Below are 8,089 nucleotides of genomic sequence, written 5' to 3'. Positions count from 1 at the left end.
CTGGAGCTCACCCAACCTCAGTGGTGAATCCCTAAGTATTGTGTGTCCTGTATGGACTGAAGGCTAGATCTTTCAGGACCTTGTTTCCATGGAGGGTTTTCAGAAAGAAATGTAGAATAAGTAGATTAATGAGGTGGCTTGAGTCATCCACCACCACGACAACACTTGGTCTTTGGTGCTTTCTCTAGTGTTCTGACAGTTCTGTGTCCAGATGGTGACATACAGAAATTAGCTAAATTGCTTTTAATTTAGTAAACTGAAGAATACATGCAGGTTCCCTCATTTTCCTGACTGTATTTTGGGGGCATGACTGAGTGAGAAGAAAATCTCCTAGATTTCAAGAGACCTAGCTCATTTTTGGAAGTTTCTCATCTTGAAGGAAAAAAACAAAATAGATATATCTCCTAAATATTTTTTAAACAGAAATATTGAGAAGATAGAACAACCCTGTAACCATTTTCTCGTAATCATTAACATTTTATATTACAATGGAACATTTGTAACAACTAATGAAACAACACTGATAAAATATTATTAACTAAAGTCTGTCAATTATTCATATTTGTCTGGGTTTACCTTATCTTTTTCTGTTCTATGACCCCACCAAGGACTCTACATTATATTGTCATATTGTGTGAGGTTACTCTTGGCTGTAGCAATTTCTCAGACTTCCTTCGATAGTTTTGAGGAATACTGGTGATGTCTTTTGTAGGGTGCCCTTCTGTGAAATCTGTCTGATACCTTTCTCAAAAGTAGTCTGGGGTGTGGGAGACAGACCACAGAGTTAAAGAGCCATGTTCAGATTCCTCATATCAAAGGTACACACAGTCAACATGGCTTATAATTGATGTTGATCTTGATGAGGTGGCTGGCGTAGTTTGCGCCAGATTTCTTCATGTAAAATTATTCCCTCCCCCGTCCCTTCCTAAACTGTACTCTTTGGAAGGAAGTTGTTACCCATAGCTCACATTTGAGGAGTGAGCAGTTACATACCCGCCTATTCCCATCCTTGACAGCAGTGTATCTACACAAATTCTTCGGAATTCTTCTGCAAAAGACATTTGTCTCTTTTCTCCCATTTGTTAATTTATTTAGTAATTAATTTAGATCAGTGTGGATTAATGGATATTTCTTTTATACTTTGGGTTGTGATCCAATATTATTTGATTTCTTTTTCTTGCTCCAAATTTTCCAGCTTTGGCCACTGGAAGTTCTTCAGGTGACTCTGGTCTCTTTGAAGTACCCCCATGGATGCAGTTTTTGTTTGTTTTTCAGCAATTCCTTATTTACAGTGCTATATCATGTTCCATTCTAATGTCGTATATACTTCGTGCCCCAGCCCTAGCCTGGAACCAGCCATTTCTCCGAGGAGCCTTGCTTTCTGTTGCTTCAGAAAGGGATTGGAAATCAAGAAGGGGCACCAGGTGGGCCCTTGGCTATTGCAGCTTCATTGTTTCTAGGCCAAAAATATATTAAATTTTACATTTTTAACACCAACGTACACACAATTACAATGCAATCGCACTACTCATAAGATAATTACAGGTTTATTAACAGTGATAAGTCACAGTACCATAGGAAACTGTGGGGACTCCTATAGGGCGTCTTACACTGGGACCCACATGCAGACTGTCATGGTCCTGTTAAGACTGATGTAGAACCCCAGTGGAGATCATCTCAGGAGTCCAAAAGTGGGGACTTCTCTGAAGGTCACAGAAAATGGCTCTTTGGCAGGTCTGCCCACCCCATAGCCTCTTCTCATGATAAGCTGTGGAAAAACACAGTAGATTTAGAACCAGGACATCAGAGTTCTGGATCTGACTCAGCTTGATCCAGTGTGTGTGGAAAATACATTCTGTGTGGGCCTCAGTTTCCAATGATACAAAATCAGTTGTGTGGGATTGAACAATTGCTGAGGACAGAGGGCTTCCCTGGTAGCTCAGCTGGTAAAGAAGCTACCTGCAATGCAGGAGATGCCAGTTCAATTCCTGGGTCGGGAAGATCCGCTGGCGAAGGGATAGGCTATGCATTCCAGTATTCTTTGGCTTCCCTGGTGGCTCAGCTGGTGAAGAATCCACCTGCAATGCGGGAGACCTGGGTTCAATCCCTGGGTCAGGAAGATCCCCTGGAGAAGGGAAAGGCTACCCACTCCAGTACTCTGGCCTGGAAAATTCCACGGAATGTATAATCCATAGGGTCGCAAAGAGTCAAGACACCACTGTGTGACTCACTTTCACTTCCCAGTGCTAGCCTATTGGAACTTTCAATAGTTTTCCATTGAGAGAATGTAACTGGCTCCATCTCTCCTTGTAAACAGGCATCAATATTTCAAAAGGTTTAAATGGAGGCATGGTGGTGGTGGGGAGGTCACTGTTAATAAATAGAAGTTACTTTTAAAATTATTTCCTGAAGATACCAAGGTCCGTTAAAGGCCTTTTGCTTAAGACAATCAGGCCTGAGAAACTTTAGATCTTTCTTTTTAAAGAATGGAGATCATAGAAGTATAGGAAATATTGGTAGAAAGTATCTTTTTCATTGCCTTTAAGTTTGTTATGCTAAAGGAAGACTTTTTTTTTTTTTTGGTAAAGTCAAACTCCTCATCTGTTATTTCCTCTGACTTCAAATAATTGCTTTTAATGTAGTGATGGCTGAGCTACCTCTCAGTTTCTTACCAGGAATTTCTATCTAGGTTTGTTTTTTTTTTTTTTTTCTCTCTTCCTCCTGTATGAATATTATGATGTATTTTTTACATCCACATGGGACCCAGTGACTTAAAGTGTGCCTGGTTTACAAGTGTCAACTCCTTCCTGTCATTGACTAGGATGGATTCCAAAAACAAACAGAAGTAGTGGTGGGGCGGGACAGACTGGTGCAGAAAAGACACTTGGGAACTGTCACATCTGATTAGGAATGCAGATCAAAGGTACAAGGTCTTAGAACTGGCACTTCCAGCTCTTAACATTTGAAATCTTCAATTGGCTTTTGGACCTATTCAGCATAATCTCAGACTTTGGTCTACAATTGGTTAAAAATTGATAGAGGTGAGGATTCTGGGACTGCCTTCTTTACTTAGAAGTTTACATTTTAACTCTTTCTCCCACCCCAGGGACACATATATACTCAGCTCCTTTCCATTCCCCTCTCCATCTTAAAGTTACAGATATATATATTTAGATATAAAGGTATCAAAGTTAGAACTGATAGATATCCTGCAAACACTTGGGTTATACCTTCACACAGTTAAGGAAACTGAGTCCTGACAAGTGGTTCTGTTCCACATCAGATAAGGAGTTCCTGGCAGAACTGTAATTAGAAACCAAGGTCTTCTGGCAACAAATCCAGTTTTGTTTTGTTTCTTCCCCTACCTCACACTGTGCCCCCGCAGAGTTACACAGTTTTCTGCGTGTGTCTCTGTATGTACATGTGTTACATAGACGTTGACATGGACGAAACATGCACGGGGGCATCTGTGGTCTGACCTCAGGGAACAGTTTAATGACTCGGATTTCAGGCAGCTCAAAGGGTTCTGCGGGTGGAGGCTGAAATAAACAAGAAAAGCCACTGTGGAGATGTGAATGGAAAAGTACCGAGTACTCCCTCCCTCCCCCTCCGCACATTCTTCTGCTCTCCAGCTCTCCCTGCCATCAAGCCGGCTTCAAATAGGCTTTGGCATGGTCAGGTGTGCAGAGGGCGGTGTGGAGAAGGGGAAAAAAAAAACAAAACAAAACATGCAGGCACAACACGCAAATCAAGTTTCTCCACTTCTAGCCTTAGGTAGTAAAGACAGCTAAGTACTGCAGCCGGCAGCCGGTGGCAGGGTGGGCCAGCCACCCTGAGTTTACAAACACTCCAGTGCCTTCCTCCCTCCAACCCCCTCCTGGTCCAGCTGTTGCTTTCCCTCATGCTAAGGTTTCAAAGGAAGTGAAAACCCTGTTATTCAAAACAGTGATCGAATGCAATAAACAAATGATTATGCACCCCCAATCACTTCTCTATTTTAAGCTCCCGCTATTTATTTCCATTTTAAATTAGTGAGAAAAGTATGGAAAAAATCAGTGTTTTGGGGGTAAACTCTGAGCTAGGCTGAAAAGGTTTCTAAAGGAAAAAAAAGTGTCTCAGAATAATACAGGCTGAAAGCAGGCAGCATATGGATCAAAATAAACGTTGACACTTCTTTTTCTGAAGGTAGTGACTGGAAATCATCTTTTTTAAAAAAATGTCTCAAAACTTTCTGCTCAATTTCTCTAAATCATACCAAGAAAATGCTTTTTTCTCTCCAAGGATAATATAAGGTGCTTGTTTACAATAGCTCTAAATGAAGCATTTGAAATAAAATGAATGGGTACATAAAATCTCCCATACCCATCAAAAGTAGTTGTTGAGTACCACAGTACAGGTGACAAGCACCACCAAGTCCAAATGACCGTCAAAACTCAATATTCATCGTGACTTGGAGTTTGTTTTGAGAACCAGTTTACAATTCACACAGAGCCCAAAGCAGCCTTGCTTTCCTCAATTCTGTCGGAAAACAAGACACCCACCTCAAAGCCCAGGTAGTCAGATCTCCCTGATTCTCTAACACAGGACCATAGAACCACAAAGACCTGTTTTCAGTTGTGTCTCGGGGTCCCCCATGCCTCCAGTGATGGCCCTCCTGTCCTCTTGAAAGAAGGAAGCCTTGAGGAGTTGAGTGATTGATCCACAAAGTTCCTTCCAGTCCTAAAATCTATAATTCTCTTATGTGACAGTTTCAAGATCTACCAAGGTGCCAGAAGTTCCTGACAGGTGAAACCAATTTCCTCTTGGGAGTCCCCTTAGAAAGAGGACAAGACAGTGTTTACTCCAAGGATAGTTTTCTTTTCAGCTGTGACTGTATTGTGGGGAAGTTTGTGAGGGAACTGGATGCAAAATCTGTTCCTTTCCTTAAACAGATGTAATATTAAGACCAAGCTATTTTATTTTGCAACAAAGCTTATATTTATCCAGAACCTGTGATTAAGAACCTATTACCATGCCCAAACCACCAGGCAAACGGGCTGACTTGATCCCCTACTCTGAGTATTAATAGCCAGAAGCATTAAATCATAGGACTGGTTTGATACATAACCCTCCAAGTTCACAAGAATCACACATAAAGACCCCAGACATGAAATCTCTCTTCAGGGCTTCTTATGGATGATTTGAAAGAATTTGAATATATTCAAGTCAATCCTTTCTTTAATCCTATCACTGCTGGGGTGACGGAGGTTCACAGAGTGACGCCAACTGGTTACTAATGGGGAGAAATCAAGAAATGAGAGAAGGCAGGACATTATGGACGAAATTCGATGGGTATAAAAAGTTTGATAAAGTTACTTTCCTAGTCATTGAAAAGAGATTGAGAGGTGGGTGCACAGTTTTCCTCACCATTCATTTGGAAAAGAGAAGGGGACCTACAAAAATGTAAATCCTTACTTTTAAAATATTTTCAATAATTTTTTTTTTTTCTTTTAACATCTCCTGGTTAATTTCTTTCAATTTGGGGGGGGGGGGGAAGTATTAGAAATGTGGGACTCTGGCACTTGGCCCCAGAAAGGGTCTGAGGACCCTGGTGGTGGGATTAATTATCTATAAACCAGGCCTGGTGGGGTCTTCCTTCAAGGATTTCTCGCAGAGAATCAGAGGGCTGAGGCACTAGAAGGGTGAATTCATTCCCAGCCCCCACTCCGGTTGGGTCTACGCTAGAGAGAGCAGATCTCCCTCTGCTCTGCAGCGCCCCCACGAGGCCAAGATTGGAATGGCAACAGAACGCGAGAGGGACAAGCTGTGTTTAAAGTGGTGGTGGGGAGGACCCCATGAGGCTGGATGGCAACTTTGACAAGAAAAGGGACCCCACATCACAAAAGTTATCACATTGCAGAATCAGTAGCAGGGCAGAACCACACAATTCACATTCCAAACCACACAGATACACCTGAGAAACATACTCATAAAAAATACAAAAATTATCACCCATAGAAATACACAAAGACGATCGCTTCAGCAAAATCGGTGTCATTTAGAATCCGGTGGGATTCCTTTCAAACTCTTTGGAAATCAGGGGGAAGGGGACAATTTAAAAAACAGTCTGCCTTCTGGCAAAATGAATCTGCACTTAACGATAACGTGTGTCTTCGGGGGTAAAATGTTCATTTCGACAACAGTGACAGGATTAGGCCTATGTATATTTTTCAAAAATCCTTCACAAGACAGGCTTTTCTGCAGAAGCTGCAGTAATCCATCTGTCAATAAGTATTAAAATATTCAGATTTCAAAGGGACAGACACACTTAGGCATTTTTCCTAAGCTCCAGCCCTTGTGGAAAATAATAGACCCCTTTGGATCTCTCCTGGTTCTAAAATCTCCCACACGGCCTTTTCAAAAGGGGGGCTGCGCTGACATTTTCAGCAACAGATCTAAACTTCTTACAGACTTCTGGGAAAGAGATCCCCAAATATCCCAGGAAACAGCCAGTAATCTCTCTGCTCACTTCTCCACTATAAACCCAAATCTGGAGAGGTAGATTATTTGGGGAGATATCTTTATTGAAAATTAACATGTGCAGAAATTTTGTGGAACCTTTAAGAACTCGTCTGTAATTTAATGAGTCCGCCTGAAGGACTTTCATAGCCAAGGCTCAGAACAGCCTGACCTTTGAAAGCTGCTTCTGGTCCAAACATTTTGGGTTAATACTTGAGGAATCTGAAATATTATTTTCCCCTCACACCCTTCTTTTAAGAGAGAGACATAAAAGAAACAAGAGTCTCCCTCATTCAGGGATGAGTAGGAGGGGAAAAAACCCCAACCAACATTTAAATAGGGAAACTGGCAGTTCTGAATAAACAAACCAAGGCCCACAGTGAAATGATTCTGCACTGCATTTGCCTTTAAAAAGAAAGGAAGGAAGAAAGAAAGAAAGAAAGATTTCCCCCCTTTTCCTCCTCCTCCTAACTCAGCTCTAAAGCTAAGAGGGCTGTGCTGCGTGAAGCGCGTTGTAGTTGTAGCACAGTCTGTTTTAAATCCACGCAGTATCTGTGATACTGGCATCGCAGGCCTTTAGAATTCCCTCCGGCTGGTCTCTTTAAACACAGACAGCAGAGATTTTTAACAACGACCTTGAAACGAGCTGGGAGGGAGCGGGGGGGAACCAAGACCTAAAGAAAAAGCAAAACACAAACATGATTCGGCTCACAGAATTTTGTAGAACACACGCGTACGCGTACACATACACACACGTTTCTTGCAGCAAGAATTTTCCTAGGAGTCAACAATAACAGAAAGAGTAAACCCACCATTTGCTGTCCTGGAAAGAAACAAACCCAAACAAATCCTTTGAACATTTCTCTCAAGTGCAGGAGAGCGTTCTCTCAGTAAAAGTCCAAGGGGAAAAGGAAAATTGAAAACCCTCCCCCGCCCCCCTGAAAAAAGTGGGGGTTGGAATTGTTACATACGACCAAAAATTCAAGCTTCTTTCAACACTATCAGTATTAAAATAACACGTCTTCCTTAATTCGCTTGAGAGATTTCATAGGGGTAAAACAAAACAAAATCCAACCGATGCGGGATCCTACGATTTACGTAACATCACAAAGTTGCAAAAGGCAAAAATCAGAAGCAAAAATACGAAAACCATCATAATACAACCACCCCAAATCCCAAACCACCACACCAACAAAGAAAAAAAAAAAAAATCCCAAACTGTCCCAAATAAAAATAAAGCAAATGAACCCACCGAAAACTGCTTGGCAAATATTTTTCTCGTGGTGCCTAATATTCTAGCTGGAAAGAGCTGTGGTGTTTATTGTTTTTTTGCTCTTACTCGCCCCGAAACCTACTATATATAACAGACTTTTCCCAAAGGTTCGAACCTCTCGCTTCCTTTTGTGTTTTGAGCTCGGAGGAGCTGAGTTTATGGGGAAGAGAGGAGAAATGAGCCCCAGACCCCGGGAAAGCGAAGCGCACTCCCCCTCTTATGTCACCGAATAGCAAATTAGTTCTCAGAATTCCAGAGGCCGAGCTTTGCTACAGCGAAGACGCCGACGTCACAGAGGGGGCGCCCACGTGACGGTGG

The 8,089-nt window shown here is 41.9% G+C and overlaps 1 long non-coding RNA gene across 1 annotated transcript; it reads right to left on the bottom strand.

The window, feature by feature from the left end:
- Positions 1 to 2,016: 2,016 nt before the first annotated feature.
- LOC122675354 lies at positions 2,017 to 8,011 on the bottom strand. The gene is made up of 3 exons (XR_006335236.1): positions 7,751 to 8,011; positions 3,366 to 3,539; positions 2,017 to 2,078 (listed from the first exon to the last, which is right to left on the bottom strand). It is a non-coding gene; the product is annotated as an uncharacterized LOC122675354 (long non-coding RNA).
- Positions 8,012 to 8,089: the final 78 nt, after the last annotated feature.

The sequence above is a fragment of the Cervus elaphus genome, chromosome 19 (genome assembly GCF_910594005.1).
Source record: "Cervus elaphus chromosome 19, mCerEla1.1, whole genome shotgun sequence".
Lineage (NCBI taxonomy): Eukaryota > Metazoa > Chordata > Mammalia > Artiodactyla > Cervidae > Cervus > Cervus elaphus.
This window is presented reverse-complemented; position numbering and strand designations above follow the sequence as displayed.